Genomic DNA, 18,917 nt, shown 5'->3' with positions numbered 1-18,917 from the left:
CTGTGCAGGCTCCATGGGGCAGATTTTAAAGTTAGGAATAAAATGTCTGCTTCCATGGTTGTGGGCAGGCAATTACATTGACTTTGGGTCAAGTAAAGTCTTGCTCATTCTTCATCCCTTTTTGTTACTGTGCTGTTAGAAATATACTTTACCAGCAGCAGATACTTTGCATGCACAGTCAGCAGCAAGAACTCAAGAACTGATCTCAAGAATTGATCACAAAGCTATCTCGGTTCATGACAGACACCAAAGGCACACAGGAGCATCGAAGTAGTAAGTTGCAACTCAAACATTACAAGCAGCTTAAAAATAAAAAAACTATGTGCCTTATAAGACGTGGGGGAGTGTCAGGTGGTGGCAGGGGAAACAGTTGCGGAGATGACAGTAGTGGGAAACCTGATAATTCAAAAAAGCACTCTAATCATGCAAGTCTATCACACCCAAATACTTCATCAGGCAATCAACTCTTTAATTACAATTGACATGAAGATTGCAAGCCAAACCAGTGAGGTGATAAAGCATCCCTGTGCCTGTTGTGATTTACATAACAGTGCTATCTGAACACAGCCCGTGGCGCCGTGGGCGCCGTGAACTAAATAAAGCCGTAAAGGCTTTGTGGGAGGAGTTAGGGCGGGCTCGGTCTGGGATGAGGAAGGGTGCCGATTGGCCGCTTCCTCCGGACAGACCATCGGCCGGCCCAATCGTGCCTGCTGATTGCCCCGGCCGATTCCCGCCCCGCCAACAATGAAGCAACTGCAAGCCGCGCAGAGCGTGGCTCGCAGTTGCTCCTTTGCCGGCGGCCTGACGTGGCAAGAGGCGCGAAGTGCCTCTCGCCGCGTCAGGCCACTGACCATGGGAGCCCCCGGCAGCCGCGCTCCGCGCAACTGCCGGGGGCTCTCATGCCTAGCACCCGCTGTATTTTAAGTACAGCGGGCTTGATTACTAGTTCTGTAATAAAGATAAAGGCCACTCAGCCTTTCCTGTGGATCAAATGTGAATATAGCTAGTTGAGGACACATAACAAGGGTTTCCCTCCCAATAGGAATACATGCTTCTTAGGCAGACTTTTAGACTATTTTGTTAGATGCTCAAATGTGTTGTTATTTAGTAAAAATGTATACTTCTTTATAGGTGATGCTGGATAATGGCCAGAAGGCTATAAGTTCGGACTGCTGAATATGGTAGAGTGTATGTTTTGCACTCGTTCTAGGCTGACTCATCCTGTGCATCTGTGTAAAACTTAAGGATTCCTGGCCAAATATATTTGAGTCATCCTGAAGGAAAGAGATTATTTGTTTCAGATAACTAATAAGTAGCTGCAAGGGTTCCAGGTGTGCCATGTTCATCTGCCTGCTCACCTTGATGATTCATTTATAGACAGACTGCAAAGAGCTGCCAGTTTAGAATGAAGATTAATGCACTAGGAGAATGGGTTTGTGGAGTGCTGAGAGTTCAGGATCACCGTGTCAGAGAAGATCTGCTGATGTTGAGGGTATGATGGTCCTGCCCTTCTTCTTGACCTTACAGTGACTCTGAACAATGGCCAGTGAAGTCATTTCCCAATGTCTTATCCATAAGACCGTATTTTTTCTCCTTAACTCTCATATTTGACTTCCTGTGTCTATTTATAACACTGACTAGGGCTGCTATTATTCAATACCTATTTGAACACTGGTCATATTTCTGAACCTGATATGCCTTTTATCCATGGCTTCCAATTTTGACTTGAATCTTTCTGTATTTACTTGCTCATCTTGGCACAGACGTAAGGTTGGATCCAGTTTCATCATGGATGGTAAATGATGGTTGTGGTAGTAATCCCACTGAAAATTCAGATATGGATCCTGGATGACCAGGTGTTTGGTTGGCCAGGAGCACCTTTAAACACCCCTTGTTGGTTGCCAGTGGGTCTGTTGCCAGCAAGTGGGCTGTGGCCATGGTTACTTATTTCTTAATGACACTGATATAACATGTCCTCTATGGGGCAACCTTTGAGGAGTGTTTGGAAGCTTCAGCTGGTCCCGAATGCAGTTGCCAGGCTATTAAGAGCTGGGCTGCTTGAAGCATATGATTCCTCCTTGGTCTTGCCCACACTGGTTATCAGTTAATTATAGGGTCAAAATAATGTTTAGTTTTGCTTGTCCCATATAATCTTTCCTGGATACTAAAGTCACCACCCATCTGTCCCCATTAGTGCGAGGAGGAGCATGACAGGTATGCCTTTTTGATAGCAGTACAACTCTGGAATGTGTTCTCAAGAGAAGTCTGCCTGGCTTAATCTCTTCAGATGTTTGGTTGAATGCTGAAGACAGCCATCATTCAGAGCCTATGGCTTGCCAAAGTTAACTGCTGAAAATGTAAGGCTTATGATTTATGTTTCTGACAAATTGTGTTTCTAATGGTTTTTATACTTGTGTTTACTGTTTGGTATTGCAGCTGATTTTTGTCTGAATGTTATTTGTGTGTGTGTGTGTGTGTGTGTGTGTGTGTGTGTATATACATGTATATATGTATGTATAAATATTTTCAATACAAGCTATGATCTGTTTTATATATATAAACAGATCATTGCCTGTGTTGAGAATCTGTAAGGACTCAAAATAAATGCTTTACAGAAAACAATGATCCTACTGTCCAGTGGACAGAAGTGGATAAGCTACTAAGTTCTCACAGTAGTGATCAGACATGGTATTAGTAGGTTAAAAAGGAGTTATACTGTTACAGGATATATGGCCCAGTTTATATCTGTTCAACTCTGTGCACCCTCTCTCCTCTCCTTTGTCTGCTGAGTTAATGTGCTTTCCAAGTCTAATGCTGCTCATCTTTTAATATCTTCTTGCAGCAAGCCAGCCTGACCTGTTGGAGACCTGTTGCCTTTTAGAGTCTCTTTGGAAATTATACCTACATAAATCCTCTGAAGCTTAGTTTGGCTCTTGCTGGCTGTGTTGTTTATTTGAAATGTGGTGTTAGAGGAGAGATTTATGGATACTGTGGACCACCAAAAAGACAAAGAAGAGGGTTCTAGGTAAAATCAAGCCTGAACTCTCCATAGAAGCTAAAATGACCAAACTTGAGGGCATTGTATTTTGGTCTCATCATGAGAAGACTAGACTCACCAGAAAAGAAAGTAATGCTGGGAAATGTTTAGAGGCATTAGGGAAAAAGACGAGGTGCCCTAGGTTAGCAAGACTGGAAGAAGGCTGTCAAAGATAGAATATTTTGGAGGTCTTAAGTCAGAAGCAACTTGATGAAGAGAACACATAGATGTGTTCTATTGTTTGTGAGCCTGTAATGATGATAGTGAAAGAAGCAGTTAAACCCTAAACGAGGGGGCGTCCTCATACATAAATATTTAACTGTTCTAAGATTTTAAAAAATGCATACACCCATATGTGAAAAATACTGTGAAGTCCATTTTCTAATCTGAATGGCTGAGTTAAAATGGGAGGCATCTTTCATTCTTTTCATTTGAGTTTTGAAGAATATGAATTGGGTACACTGAGAATCAGCCCCATGGAAGGCACAGTTATAGACATGCCTCTTGATCAGAAGGACCAAGTTGAAAGCAGTGACTCATGCAGGGGTGCATCAGATAGCCTTATCTTCAGGGTACACCTTGCCGTATCTCTGTAAGGACTGACTGAATGCAGGGTAGAGTTGGGGACTACATTACCCACTCCTATTGGAGATCAGCAGATTTTGCAGAGAGGCAGCAGGCAGTCTTGTCTGTATATGTTTTGTTAAGTAGCTGGATAGATGGATAGATTATAGTATATTAACAATATTGTTCCTCAGACAGTGCATGCTTTGGGAATTACACAGGGACATGTCTAAGGTGCATTTCCCCTTCTACAGTGGCATGCAAGAAATGCAGATTTGTTTCTATGTAAGGTGTTAGTTGACCTCTGAAAGACAAGCAACAGGGAGAGTAGAGTTTACTGACAGATCTGCTTTTGATGGAAGACAAAGCAGCTTTCTTAAGTTTTATTGAGCAGAGTTTTGGTTGTGAAATTTGGAAGCTTTTATTTTCCTTTACACAGGAATCTAGTAAAAGGGACCACACCTTTTGTCTCTCACAACCTGCTATCTGCTATACAAACAGAGGCAGCAGTTGGTTTCTAACCTATGCTAACCTTAAACCTCCCTTGTCTACAAAGGGAAAAATGAGACAATAAATGGGTTAGGCACATCCTGGGAGGGACATTTATAGAGCATATTTTCTCTACTGCAATGTCTGAATAATGCTACTGCAATTCATATAAACTGGCATGGACTGTTGGAGATGGTGGAAATGCAGCATGGACAAAAGCTTGTTGTCTATGAAGTGACAGATGGGGTGGTAGTTTCATCTCTTCTGTCTCTGTGTCCTTCTTGTAGACTTAGAAGAACATGCAGCATTCCCCCTTCTGTTTAGTTAATCAGTAACAGCAACCTTGAGTTCTTATGGTGAGTAATTGGAAGTTGTGTTTAAAGAACACCTGAATGTTGTGTTTAAGTTGTGTTTAAACAACACCCTAATCCGTACAAACTGTTGATTTTCCAAGTGAACACAGCTAACTTCATATGCAGTGTTTTGTTTGGCAAGGTTCATACAGAGGGTAGAAAACATGGCTCCTCCAAGCACAACAGGCACATGCTTCTATAGATCACTGTAAGCATACAGCATGCCCCTGACGCTGGCCAATTCTATTGGGGTGAAATCGCTTTGAAAGAACCTTTCCTGGCACCAAGTCTTGATTCAATGTCTTCACCCAGTCGGGGATGGCAACAAAACCCCAGCTCTGTGATGCTGTACCTGTTTTCAGACATCTAATAGTGACTTTTATAATGAGTAGATTTATATTATGTGCAATGTGGCAAGAGACCTCTAGACATTACTTGGTATCACTGGAGCAGTGACACCTGAACTGAATCTTTCTCCCCCTGGATTGGAGGACATCTGCAAGGATGAGTTTTCCCTTCGGCTTCTCAGGGAGGCAGGGGTTAATTAAAACATCCTCTCTCACTTCCTGTCCTGTCTGCACCATCTCATTCCCCAGTCCTTCCCCTGCCTCAGATAGGGAGACAGCATAGACAGAGATCTCTGCTACTTTCATTTCTCTAAATCCTTTTCTCTCAACTTTTCTAGCCTTCTTTCCTTCCTCCCGCCCCTCCCTTCTCCCCTCCCCTCCCCTCCAGCTTAGGGGCCTTGGAAAGAGACTACTTGCTGTGACTACTAATTTAAGTTCAGCAACATGGTTCAAGCGGTTTAAATATGACCACCCTAGATCCTCTTACCTAATTAAGATCACTAACCACAAACGCAGAGCAGCTTTCACATCACTCCGATTTGAAACAATGCCCACAGAGGTTTTAGCTGGCCGTTTTAACCGTATGCCAAAAAACCAGCATTTTTGTATCTGTGGTGCATAAGCTCTGGAGGATTTACCCCATTACATATTTGACTGCCTACTTTACACTCAACCCAGGGCCAAATTCCTCAATGAGATTTTAAGGGGCTTAAACCTGCCCTCTGTTGCTGAAAAGACAATCTGTCTTTTAGCTGACCAGGTTGATAAAGTATCATATAAAACCGCTCTTTGGCTGCAAGGAAAATAAGGGCCAACACTGTTAAGGCTAGCTCTTAATACTCTTGCACTTTGTACTCATGTTTGCTACTTCAATTCATTGGTCTTAAATTTTATATTTTTATACAGTTCTTTTATTCTATTTTACTGTTTATAAATTTGTATTTTATATTTTGTAAAGGCCTATGGCTATATACAAATAAATGTGTCACTCACTACTAATTTAAGTTTTGCTGGATCCTGATAGTCTTCAGGTCAACAAGCGCAGCCCAGCTGAATCACCCAACGGAAGAAATAAGGGAGCGGGTTCTTCTGCGCCACATCACCTTTACTTCTGGCTTAGTGTTGAAGCAAGGGAAGTTTCCATACAGAGATCCATTGTATGACAGTGAAACAAGGGGGGGCCTGCTTGGTGTAGTGGTTAAGAATGACAGCTTCTAATCTGGCGAGACGGGTTTGATTCTCCACACGCAGGCAGCTGAGTGGCCTTGGGCTAGCCACAGTCCTGATAGCGCTGTTCTTATGCAGCAGTCCTGTCAGAGCTTTCTCAGTCCCACCTGTTGTAGGGAGAGGAAGGCGATTGTAAGCAGCTTTGAGACTCTTTCTGGTAGTTAAAAGCAGTGTATAAAAATCAACTTTTCTTCTACAAGTGTGCTTGAAATGTGATTTGGACAGCAGTGCTAAGCATGCTTACAAGGAAGTGTGTGAGGTTGAATAACGAGCATGGGATCATACTGGAAGCTTAAATGCTCTTATCATAGATTAAGTTCCATTTAAGATAGTATAAAATTATATAAATGTGCTGCAGGAATTTGGTATTTGCAGTTTTTTAAGAAGCTTTTGACACTTTATTGTTACTGGCTCGGAACCTGTAGAACGGCAAGTGCAGTAGAGATGGCTGGACAGAACTTCACTGATTTCTCCATCCCCATTGCAGCCCCCCACTCTGCATCCAGTGTTATTCTTTGACCCTCGAGAGCACCTTTGGGGGGCAGGGGATCGCCAACAAACTGCAAAAGGAAGGAAGAACTTGCAAAAACCCACTCTGCATTCTCTGCCATTATGATCTACGCAGGGCTGACCCGTGAGTCCAGTAACTGTGCAAATGTAAAGTGCTTGCAGACCTGTCGTGTTGGATTAGAAATGATCAGCCACAATAGGCTCTCAAAAGACCGAGCCAACGGCTAACCAGCTGAGTTTTTGTCATTCATTCGTGATGATTCCATCCTTTAGCCTGAAAATAATGTGATTTTTTTAAAGCAGAGTAGAGCAACACAAGTTTGGTGGTATAAGCTTTCAAGAGTCTGTCAGCCTTTTTCAACTTTTGGACTGTGGTGGAGCCCCTGAAATACTTTTTTGAGGAGCCCCATAAGTGATGTCCCCCTCCCCCCAAAGTGACATCACCACGCGCATTAACAGGCAGGCTCGAGGAGAACTGAGTGGGGGAGAGACAGGAGTCCATTTAAGACGGAGAAGGCATGCAGGTGCATAAACCACGAGAGAACTCATGCTCGGGAAGGGGAACAAGGGAAGCGACTGGTTCCCTATCTTGTGGCTAAGTCCATTAAGGCAACAGAGGAAAGGCTGCTGAGACCCTTCAGAGCTCCCATGGACTCCTGGTTGGGAATGCCTGGTTTAAGTTGTCTTTGTCTGATTCCTATATCTAACAAAGGGAGCTTTGACTCTCAATAGCTTATGCCCTGAAACCCTTGTTGCTGTCTAGGGTGCAACTGGACTCCACTCTAGCTCTTCTATTGCAGACCAACATAGCTACCCTTCTTAAATTATATTTAAGGCAGACGCTCAAGGAATTACAAGTCTGCATCCATGTCAGCTCTGTAAGCTTTGTGAATGAGAAGATGCAAAACAGCAAGCATTTCAAGAATCACATAAGGAATCAAAGCGGGGTAACCTGAATGAAAATCTACACGAATGCTTGTGTAGCTTCTTCTCCAAATATCCAGTCCCCATGATCCACCCAGGAGGTTTTTCCATCCCATTAGGATGGGATGCATGGTATCAGCATAATCGATGAAATATTCTTTTAAAAAGTCAACATAGCTTAATTGGTTCCATAATGTGAGAAGCTTTCCTTGGGGATTGGTCTTTTCTTTGCGGTCAATGCCTTGGCTTGTGTTCAAACGGGTCCATTGTGTCATTGCTTGCTGTTAGCATGTTGAGAGGCACCTTTCCCCTCAGGGGCCTCATACAACTTCAAGGAGGTACCTCTTGAAGATTCAAATACAAAGACCTGACTTCAGCAAAAAATGCCTAATTAAACCGCAATGCAGCAGAACTGTACAAAAACCAATTAAGCTGCATTCTTCCATTACTGGGTTGGGCATGGTGGGCTGTGTTGATTGAAATGAAAAACAATAAATTTCATTCTTTATATAACACCCATTTCTTAATAACGTTGAAGCACAGATAGTAAACCTTTAACTGAGCTTTGTCCACAGGGAGCAGTCCATTTGAACAATAAAATGATTTAAAAGGCAATATTAAAAACAGGCTTTCTCAACCAGGGTTTCATAAAACCCTGGAGTTTCTTGATGACCCTGGAATGGTTTCCTGACTGGGTGGGACTTAATTAACTTTTTATATATTTTTTATATTTGTGAAACATTTCTCAGAAGATATGACCATATATGGCCATGTCGACCGATCCCCCCCCCCCATAAAATGGCCATGAATGGGCCAGGAGGGGGTAGGAAGGGGAGGACCCTGGGTGGGCATGAACACAGCTATGCTTCCCAACAATATTCTGTACGATCGTATCACTTCTGGGGTTTTTCAAAGCCTGAAGAATGTTTCAGAGGATTCTCAACAGTAAAAAAGTTGAGAAAGTCTGATGTAGGGGAAGTGAGCCCTTATCGGTTCCTTTAATCCATTTAAATATATACAAACTTGAGAATTCCAAGTCAAGTCTTGTTTCCAGAAGTTCTCCCTTTTGGGAACTGTGCTATTCTGTCAGTGTAATGTGTAGTACATTCACCCCAAATAGCCAGAATTGATGGCTGGTTTTTCCATAGCCATCAAATCCATCAATCATCTGCAAAGAATCAACAGCTGCTGTTACGTGAAGCAATGTTTCCCAACCCCTGGGCCGCTTACCGGTACCGGGCCATGGCAGGGGGGAGGGAGGTGCAGACACCGGCACGCCGGTGGGTGCAAACACGCAGGCGCAGCAGCTCCACGCCTGTGCGTTTGCGTGCCTCCCTCTCCCATGCTTCCTTCTCCCCCCCCCCAATCCCTGGGCCTCCCTCTCCTCACCCACGATCCCCAGCCCGAAAAATGGTGGGGACCAGTACTCTAGAGAACCATCTGGAGACACAAGACCCAGATCTATAGTCAAAGATCTTACCGGGTATGGCCTTGTAAATTGCCTGGATGGGAGATCACTAGGGTGCTATTTCTAAAATGTCCCCAAGCATTTTGGAACATCAGTAGAGTGTACTAAACTGAAGGAATGGACAAGTATCAGGTGTGAACTTGCCCTCACAATCCTCCCTTCTGTATCTTCCAGCTTTCTCATTTGTTTATTTCAAGCTATTTGTAAGCTATTTATTTCAAGCTATTTGTAAGTGCTTCTGGAAGAGCAAACAGTGTAATGTTGTATTGGCCAAGTCCTTAAGCCTCCAAAGGGGAGGAAAAACTGGGAGCCCTGCTTTTGGGAAAATCTAACTGAGGTTGCTGTTTCCTTCTTTTCATATTGGCTATATCATTAAAAAAAGCTGGGTTGAACATCATAGTGGGTTCTTGGTTACAATTCCTGGCAAGTTTCTTTAGATGTATATAGTATGGCATGAATTGGAGTAAAGATGAACTGTTTGTTCTAGAACAGAAGAAATACTCTGGGAAGTGTGCAATATTCCACAATGCCTTGCCAAATGAATTTCTAATTTGTACAGGTATTATTACAAGAAAATACAGCTGAATCCAGATTAAATTCCCCCTTTGTACTATAGACCCCTTCATGCCATTTCTCAAGGTCCTCTGTTTTCCAGGAACAGGAATTTGTGAAGATCAGTGAGTTGGTAATGAAGGAAAGTTCCATTCTGCTACTGGAAAATTTAGTATGGATCCAACCCATAATTTTTACATAAAGCTTTTAATTTGTTTGACCATAACAGGTTTTGTTTTTTCCTTCCAGGTCAAGTACATGTTACTATTGGAATATAAAGGTTACATGGAGTGGTTCAAAAAACCTGTCCACCCATTCCTGAAACCCCAGGGTTTTACGAAACTCTGGTTGAGAATACCTGGGATAGAACTTCTAGTGAGAGGAGAATTTTCCTGCCTGGTCAAATAAGGAGAGTGTGAAGAGTGCAGAGATCCCTGATCTGGTTTGGTTGGAAACTGCCTTTGGAAAACTTAAGAGTCAGTTAAAAACTCAAGACAAATACTGTGTTTCAAGGGAAGGGGTTTGGGTAACGGAAAGAGTCAGAGAATACTCAAAAGCAGTGTGCTGGAGTGTTTGGAGAACACTGGAACAAAAGCCTTTCAACATGAAGATTTTAAGTAACTGAATAACTTAAGAAACTCTCAGACCGTTTATGCACTGGCAACTTCACTGCCCCACCCCCCTGTCAGGAGCACAGATCGGGGGTGGATGAGATGCACCAGGCCGAGTACTCCCCCATATGAGTGCAGGAAGAGGTGGGGCAACCTGCCACGACTAAAACTCCAGCCTGCAGCCTGGCATGAAACCTCCAGTGCGTAAACGGTCTCATTAGCCTGAAACCAGGACTAAAGTTTGTGTATGTACTGATTTTACTTCAGAGTTATTTATATTGAGTTAGCACTGAAACGTTACCCCTGAGTTCACCCGACATTTCCTCTGTATGTTGAATAAAATATTCTATTAATTTGGAAAATCAAAACTTAGGGTGCCATTTAAGTCATATAAGTTAAGGGGGTTCCCATTCCTTCCCTCAGGTTCCTGGGCTGAGCAAGTAGCCAAAATGTTATACTATGACAGGATGGGACAGCCAGAATTCTTCAAGGAAGAAGAAAACAGAACTAGGGCAGCTCAGTCACGGAAGGGAAAGGAAAACAGAAGGAAAATCTTGGCTCTGAAGGAGGAAAATGAATGGGACCGTCATAACAGTATTATCAAATAATGCCCAACAAAATGTCAAAAATATACCCAGCCCTGCCAATGTTATTTTGGTTAGGAGCCATCAGCAGCCACTTCTCAACTAGGTACTGTCACTTATAGATGATTGGTGATTTTTTGATTCTGTTGTTATTAAAACTGTTGATAGATCTTTGAATGCTTAATAGCAGAATGCATGCCAGTAAAATGAAGTATGCCAGACTGATAATCTCATTTACAAAGGATGACCTCACTTAAATGGATTGTCTTCTGCCACAGAACATCTGGAATTTAACATCAAGGTTTACAAGGCGTTTGGAAGGTCATGGATGATTCTTCTAGATTTAGTCCTGTACAGATTTTTTAGCCTTTGAACATTTGATGAGAGTAGAGTGTGAAGAAGGGTATCTTGTAACATGGTTGTCAGGGCAAGATTGTCTTCCAAATATAGTATATCATCATCTGTAATTGTAATGTATTATTAGTGGCATAGCTATAGGTCTTAACATCATCATCTGTACACCGCCCGTGGCGCCGCGGGCGCCATGGACTAAATAAAACAGTAAGGTGTTCTGGGGCGGGATGTGTCCGGGATGAGGAAGGGTCCGGATTGGACCCTTCCTCATGACAGACAATTGGAGGGACCAATCGGCAGGTGCAAAGAATCTCTCTGATTCCCAGCCCCAGCCCCAGTTGCTCCCGGCCTGACGCGGCGAGAGGCACGAAGCGCCTCTCGCCGCGTCAGGCTGCCGCCCGAGGGAACCCATGGCAGACGCTTCTGCCGGGGCCGGCCCAGTTGCTCCTTCGCTGCCGCCCCGGCCCGGCCCGGCAGAAGCCGCTCCCGCCCACCTCCGACGTTCTCCCAGCTTCTGCCGGGCCGGGCGCTCCTTCGCCTACATTGATAAGGCCGTCTTTCAAAGTTCCAACTTTTCTTGTGCCTACCACCCTATTCCTACTCTCCACCCTTGCCTGTGAGTAAAGAAGTTGTAGAAATCAATGTGTATGAAGAGGCTTGACCTCCTGGCCTCTTCCTTCCTGTCACTGGGTAGAATTTCTACCACCACTCAAACATATCTACCCTCTCCTTCCTGTCAGTGGTTTGAGTCACTGCCAGCGGGTTTCCTGCATATGTCAATGAGGTTACTCCCTGACAACTCTCTAGTCTGGTCAGATAATTTGTATATGGATAAACGATATCAGAACAACAGTGCAAGTGTTACGGAAATTAAGAAAAGAAACAAGAATGAGGCTAGCTATGTTCCGAAAGTCACTGGCTTATCTTTGCCATTTTGTTCAGAGGAATGGACACAGGAAACGTTAAGATTTTGATGTAGACTTAACTCCGTTTGTCTTCATTCTATGATTCTTGATTGTACTCCATTCCCAAAAGGAGACTAGATGTTTTGACTCTTTGCCTGACAGCTGCCAGGTCTGTTTTGATTTGTCCTTAAAAGTCCTCAGCTTTTCTGCCCTTTACCTTTGGCTGTCAATTCCAGCCTCAGCTGTCTCATGGGAATCCTGCAGGGTTTTCAAGGCAAGAGGCAAACAGAGGTGATTTGCCATTGCCTGTCTATCTGTAGCAACCTTGGACTTCCTTGGTGGTCTCCCATATTACTAAACAGGGCTAGCCCAGCTTACGTCCCAAGAACTAACAAGCTTGAGCTAGTCCTGGCCATCCACCTCAGGGCGTTCACCTTTACCTAGGCCCACATACCCACATTGGATAATGCACTTTAAGTGTGCTTTTGCAGATGGATTTTCCTATCCAGAACAGGTTAATCTACTTCTAAAATGCATTGAAAGTGCATTATCCAATGTGTGCGTAACGGGCCCTACTCATAACAAGGTAGATCCTTGGTTATTATGGCCCTAATTCAGGATATCTGAAGAGTTCCATTTATTTATTTTTTACAGATGGGCAAGTAGCTATCTACCCATTTGTCTCCATAAACAGGAGATATATGGGTGTATTTGGTGTGTTTTCTCAGAGACTTCTTGAGCTTCTTGAAGTGTAATCCTCCTCCCCCCCCAATTGCTAAATGCTTACTTGCATTCATTCTGGTTGGATATTGTGCTGTAGCAATTATTTGCACCTGCCTTGACTTGTCCACACAACTTGCAAATGATAGCTTGTGTAACAATTTAATATCTAACAGCATGTGGATGAAGCTTTGGTCAGCCTGCTGTTCTATTTCTTAGTCATCGTCTGCTATAGTTCATATATCATGAGAGTGAGAAGTTTAACTGTAATGTGCAGTTCTGAGCAGTTACACCTTCTAAAGTCCATTGAAGTTAATGGATTTAGGACGCTGCTGTTAATGTAAGTATAGAGTCATCAAAGAGTGTCCAGTTGCATGACTGAAAAAAATACATGTTGGAAAAAAAGCTGTTTTTAAAAAGGTAAAGGTAAAGGAATCCCCTGTGCAATATGAATAATGAGTTCACTTTAACGAACTCTTCCTTCGGGCATTGCTGAAAGTGCCGTATATTGTATTAGTTTAAGGCAGAATCAACAAATCTTGGATAAACAGTAAGAATATCCTCGTCTAAAGTATAGTCAGGAATTACAGCTGTTATTTGTTCCCTGCTTTTCACTATCTGAAGCCATCTCAAAAACAGACCCCCTGTAAGGTAGGTGAGGCTGAGAGGCTATGACTGGCCCAGGGTCACCCAGCTGGCTGCACGCAGAGGAGGGGTGGGGAATCCAACCCAGCTCTCCAGATTAGAGTCCGCCACTCTTAACCACTTCACCAAGCTGGCTCTCAAATTCTGTATAGGTTGTCTGGTATAGTAAAGGTAAAGGTATCCCCTGTGCAAGCACCAAGTCAAGTCTGACCCTTGGTGTGACGCCCTCCAGCGTTTCCATGGGTGGTTTGCCAGTGCCTTCCCCAGTCATTACCGTTTACCCCCCAGCAAGCTGGGTACTCATTTTACCGACCTCGGAAGGATGGAAGGCTGAGTCAACCTTGAGCCGGCTGCTGGGATTGAACTCCCAGCCTCATGGGCAGAGCTTTCAGACAAAATTTCTGCTACCTTACCACTCTGCGCCACAAGAGGCTCTAACTGTTTTTACATAGAATTAATTTCAAATATAGGCAGATAGTCTCTGTTTCATAAAGTGCTGTTGTATGATAACTTGAAAAGCAGATGTATGCTGATCTGTGCTACTTTGTTTGCTCAGCTCCCCCCAATTCCTCAATCAATTAAATCCTGCTGGAGAACTTGACATTTCACATTTCATCAGCTTGGAACAGGTCCAATGTAATTATTGAATTGTATGGGAGAGATTCACCAACAGCTGGGATTGGAGCATTTAACTTTTGGACTGTTTGTTGAAATTTGTCATGGTTTTCTAGTTTCCTTGCTACCTACCAATTCACTGTTCTGGTTATTTGATCACAGTGTGGCAATCATGTTTTTGGCAATCATCAAAAATGCTTGCTATGCAATATACTGGTTTTAATTATTGGAGATAAGTTTCTGCTCAGAAATGTCGAGATGCGAGCTTGGATCCATCGGAGGTTTTTTGGTGAGTGGAACATTTTCTGCGTGTGGAGAGCAACTTTCTCCCCTCCCCCCTCTTGCTGTAGCCCAAGGTCACCCAGCTGTTTGCATGTGGGGGAACATGGAATCAAACCCTGCTCACCAGATTAGAAGTCCATGCTCCTAACTACTACACCAAGCTGGCTCTCTTTCCTTCCTGCCCTTGGTAGGCCAGTGTGTAGTGCTTTTCAGAAAGTCCGTTTGGAAGGAATGCCTTCTTTGCAGAGAATTCCTGCACCTCTGCAATGAGGTCCTTCCATGTTGCAGTGTTCCGGGGTGTGTTTTTGGGAAGTTGCATAGTTCACACAGGTGTCTGGCAGGGGATGTTGGGACCATGCAGATGGAGAGTGTTCCTGAAATCTGTCCTATTCTCTTGTATACATACTTAGAGAAGCTTGGTTGGTATTACTGATCTTGACTTTTAGGGAACCCCTAATAAGTTACCAGTTTTTCCTGGAACCTGATACAAAAGTAGGGGAACTCCATTGAGTTCTTACCTCCTGGCATACCTAGGATTTTTGATACCCAGAGTGGATCATTTCTTTTAGCAGTGTGTAGTGCCATTCTTAGCTGCCCCAGCATCATTTATGCAAGGCTCCCATAAGCCACTAGTCAATCATGGCACCCTGGTTGCATGAATCTGTTTTTAAATCTGTTCTATACAAGCAGAATAACTGATAGATGTGAATATAAAGTGAGGGGATGAGTCTCAGTTCAGTTAGGCTCTTAACTGCTTTTTATCTTTGTGATGATCCACCAGGCCTTTTTGCTTATCTGTTTATTTTATTGCAAGTAGATATCTGTGTTGGTCAGAAGCAGCAAAACAAATTTAGTGGCCAGTGGCACCTTAAAAGACCAACAAAGCTTTATTCAAGGTATGAGCTTTCGTGTGCACACATACTTCGTAAGATAAAATGTCATTGTTGCACGTACCTCCCCTGCTTCCTTTGACAGTTCAACAGTGCTTGACACAGGACCCATCCGTACACTAACAAGGCTTAGACTTTAGCCTTTGGCTTCATTATATGCATCCCATCATCTCAGTCACAGCACCAGCTTGGTGTAGTGGTCAGGAGCGCGGACTTCTAATCTGGTGAGCCGGGCTTGATTCCAGACTCCCCCACATGCAGCCAGCTGGGTAACCTTGGGTTTGCCACAGTCCTGATAGTGCTGTTCTGACCGAGCAGTAATATCAGGGCTCTCTCAGCGTCACCTACCTCACAGGGTGTCTGTTGTGGGGAGAGGAAAGGGAATGTGATTGTAAGCCGGTTTGAGACTCCTTTGTGTAGAGAGAAGCAGCATATAAAACCCAACTCTTCTTCTTAGATTGTATTCTTTTTGAGAAAGAACAGGCACACCATACAGACAAAATAAGCTTGGATGTGTATGCTTGACAGACATGGAAGACTAGATGTGTATGGAACCTCACGAGTACAAGCTGTCCCCAATGTTGGAGGGAAAAGGGTCACACAAAAGCACCTCTGGGCATCCTTTTGTGAAATGACTACTGCATTTGGGGGAGTCTGGAATCAAGCTGCATGTGGGGGAGTCTGGGGCTGCATGTGGGGGAGTCTGGAATCAAGCCCGGCTCGCCAGATTAGAAGTCCGCGCTCCTGACCACTACACCAAGCTGGTGCTGTGACTGAGATGATGGGATGCATATAATGAAGCTAAAGGCTAAAGTCTAAGCCTTGTTAGTGTAAGGATGGGTCCTGTGTCAAGCACTGTTGAACTGTACTTCTGATGTTGTGTACCCAGTCGACTGTGCGTGCGTGCATATTCTTGTGTCATGTGAGTTTCAGTGCCAGTGTGCTAAACATCTTGACCAGGCCTCATTGTTTCTAATGCAATGAATGTAAGCTCTGTCTCTGGAGCTCATAGAGGTTTTGTTGGGTATCGGTGTTGACATGTGATAGCATTTTGGAAACCGAAGCCATGTTGCTGTTTAAGAAAATGACAAATGCTTGAAACAGCATTTTTCATGCCTCCGCGGTGTCAAGCTGTTTCATTTCATTTTCCCAGCAACTGGAGAATAAACGTTGGGGGAATCTGTCGTGTTTCTGGCCGAGGGATGCGACAGGTCAAAACAAAGCAGGTAAGGTTACCGGTTATCTGCTAGTGACCTTGTGCTGAAATATTCCTGGTTCTGTTTCTGTTGTTGTGAGCCAGTCAGTGGCGGTGGTGGCGGCGTGCAGGTTTGCAGCAGCTCAGAGTCTTTTGCCACCCAGATGAAATGCAAACTTACAGTATCCAAAAGATGCTTTTCAGCTGCTGAAGATGTTGACTGCTTCCTCAGATATCAGAGGAATGGGCCTAAATCAGTGTGCCTCAAAGCTGGCTGTGTACCCACTTTGCTTCCAAGTTATTTCACAGTAGACCGTTGCGCTTGGTGATAGGGTGAGTCATAAGCGGTTGTTCCTTTAGCTATTACATCAGGTGGCCCACTTATAATTACCTGTGGGTCATGCTTCCTTCTTAAAAGGCAGTCTCCATGGCTGACCACCATGGTGTGCCGGCAAAGGGTCCGGATGCATTTATTTATAAATGATTTTTGCTCTTTTTTAAAACAAAGCAAACATTTGCTGAAATACAGTGAAGAAAGTAAAAGAATCTCCAAATTTAAAATATCCAACTACAGATCTAAAATTTGAGGCTATTCGTTTAAAATATAACAAAAAACTACTCTAGACCACCACTGATATAGCTTCAGCTGTCTTCTTCTTGCACTATATATGTGTGTACAATATTTGGCCCCCTGTTCGACTATGGGAGCCTTTCCACTCCACAGGAGAAATCTGACTTTTCCTTTGCCCGTGCTCTCAGGGACATCTCTGGGTAGAGGATGAATAAAAGTGGGCCTTGCAGATGTAAAAGAAAGGCCCCTAAGAAGCACATGTTCAATGGACTCTATCTCTCCAGAGTTGCAAGGGCAGAGTCTGTTTGCTAACAGCCTACTAGGATGGCAAAAGGCAAAGCAGAGCACCTCGCTTGAATATATCTAATGTTGAATGCTGCAGCATACCTAGGGGTGTGTGAAAGGTCTGATTGGTGCTCTTGAGTTCTCCATTCTGTGTCTTTGCTGTTTTTGCCTGCTCTTTTCTCATTCCAAGTAATGCCAAGTCTTTTAATTTCCTTCTCAGTAGAGTTTAATTAGTGGTAAGTGAGCATCTGTCAGAAGATAAATGGAATCTGGCTGTACACTTGAGCAAGGTATGAGACATACATGGGCTATTCCTTGGTAAAACTTGCCTGTTCATGAGCAAATGTAACATGTTAATGGCTACAATCGAGAAAGCAGAAGTTTTAAAATATAGTCTGGGAGAATCAGTGAGGAGAACAGTTGGCTGGGATACGGCCCAAATCTGCTTTAAAGGCCAACATGATCACGTGTGTTTCACCTTGCAGTATTTTGTGCACAAGAACCGATACCAAGTGCCATTGATAAACAAGCAACTCTACTTGGATACTGAATTTGTGATGCAGTATCTGATGGTCCTTGTTATGCTGTCAAAAATAAGTTCTCTTCCACTGTGTAAAAATTCTCAGTGGGGTTGCAAAAAGAGATGTAGGATCTGAGCTAAACTACAACTCTGAAAAGTGTGGGGAAGGAGGCTGTCACAGGAGAACGTATGGTTTCTGAATCTTTATAAAAAGGAGGCCCAGAATAGGCCAGACTTAATGGCGTAAGTCTAGTCATATAATCATAGAATCATAGTTGGAAGGGACCTCCAGGGTCATCTAGTCTAACCTCTTGGATAGTGCAGAAACTCACAACTACTTGCCTGCCTATAGTGATGCTAATTTAATGCCCAAATGATCCCTTCCACCAAAAATCCCCAGAATCCAGCCTGGCCTGGAGGACAATATCATATGGACAATGTTGGTTGCCAAAAAAGTTGAAAGGGAACAAGGCCTAACGCAGTTATCATTAGTTTGATAGCTTTTTCTCCTTCTCAAAATACTAGACATTTGAGGGAACTAATTAAGTTGATGGGCAATAGAGTTCAGAGTGGGAAAAATAATTAGATTAATGAATAATAATGGGCATCAAGGAATTCTGGAAGTCAGTGTCAGTGGACATAGTGACAGCTATTAGTGTAGATCCATGTGGGATAGGTCCATCAGTGGGCTTCTACTAATGAAAGGGAGCCTCAATATTAGGAGACAATAAACCTTTGAATACCAGTACTAAAAGACAACTTCTGAGGAAGCCATTGGCATCTGTGCCCAGTTTGGTGGTCCTCCAGGGCGGATAGTTGGCCACTGTGTGAAACAGGATGCTGAGCTACTGAACCACTGATCTAATCTAGTAGGGCCGTTCTTATGTTCCTGTGGTAACCTAAGGAAAGGAATCAATCAGTGTGGGACTCAAAAGACTGCATGTGGAGTTCTTTTCAGAGAATGGAATTTCTGTGCTTCAGTGTCCCTTAGGTTTTTTGTAGGGCCCATACAAAAAAGATAGGCTTTTCCTCTCAGTAAATTTATAAGCCAGACAAAAGGAAGCCTCAATTGTGAAGGTGGAGAAATGGAGGTAAGACAAATAAAATTTATAAATAAAGAAGTCAGTAGTAGGATTCTGTTTTGTACTTTGGGGAATAGTCCACAGTCAATAAGTGATGGGGATTGTGTGCTTTATTTTTATTGCCAAGATAATGGACTGGATTCAAGACTTCGTTTCCATTAATGGAAGACGCAGTAGAATTCCAGTA

The 18,917-nt window shown here is 43.4% G+C and overlaps 1 protein-coding gene across 5 annotated transcripts in view; it reads left to right on the top strand.

Annotated features, from left to right (window-relative positions):
* Positions 1-18,917, top strand: part of MOB3B (MOB kinase activator 3B) — a 114,381-nt gene that overhangs the window by 28,115 nt on the left and 67,349 nt on the right. Inside the window, exon 1 of one of the 5 annotated variants that reach the window (XM_077345249.1) lies at positions 10,605-10,772. The exons of 3 other annotated variants lie outside the window; for them this stretch is intronic. The gene's annotated coding sequence lies outside the window, so the exon portion shown is untranslated. Of the gene's footprint in view, positions 1-10,604; positions 10,773-16,284; positions 16,304-18,917 lie in introns of those variants that run through there. One more of the 5 variants, XM_077345250.1, reaches the window with a different exon arrangement.

The sequence above is a fragment of the Paroedura picta genome, chromosome 7 (assembly GCF_049243985.1).
Source record: "Paroedura picta isolate Pp20150507F chromosome 7, Ppicta_v3.0, whole genome shotgun sequence".
Classification (NCBI taxonomy): Eukaryota; Metazoa; Chordata; class Lepidosauria; order Squamata; family Gekkonidae; genus Paroedura; species Paroedura picta.
This window is presented reverse-complemented; position numbering and strand designations above follow the sequence as displayed.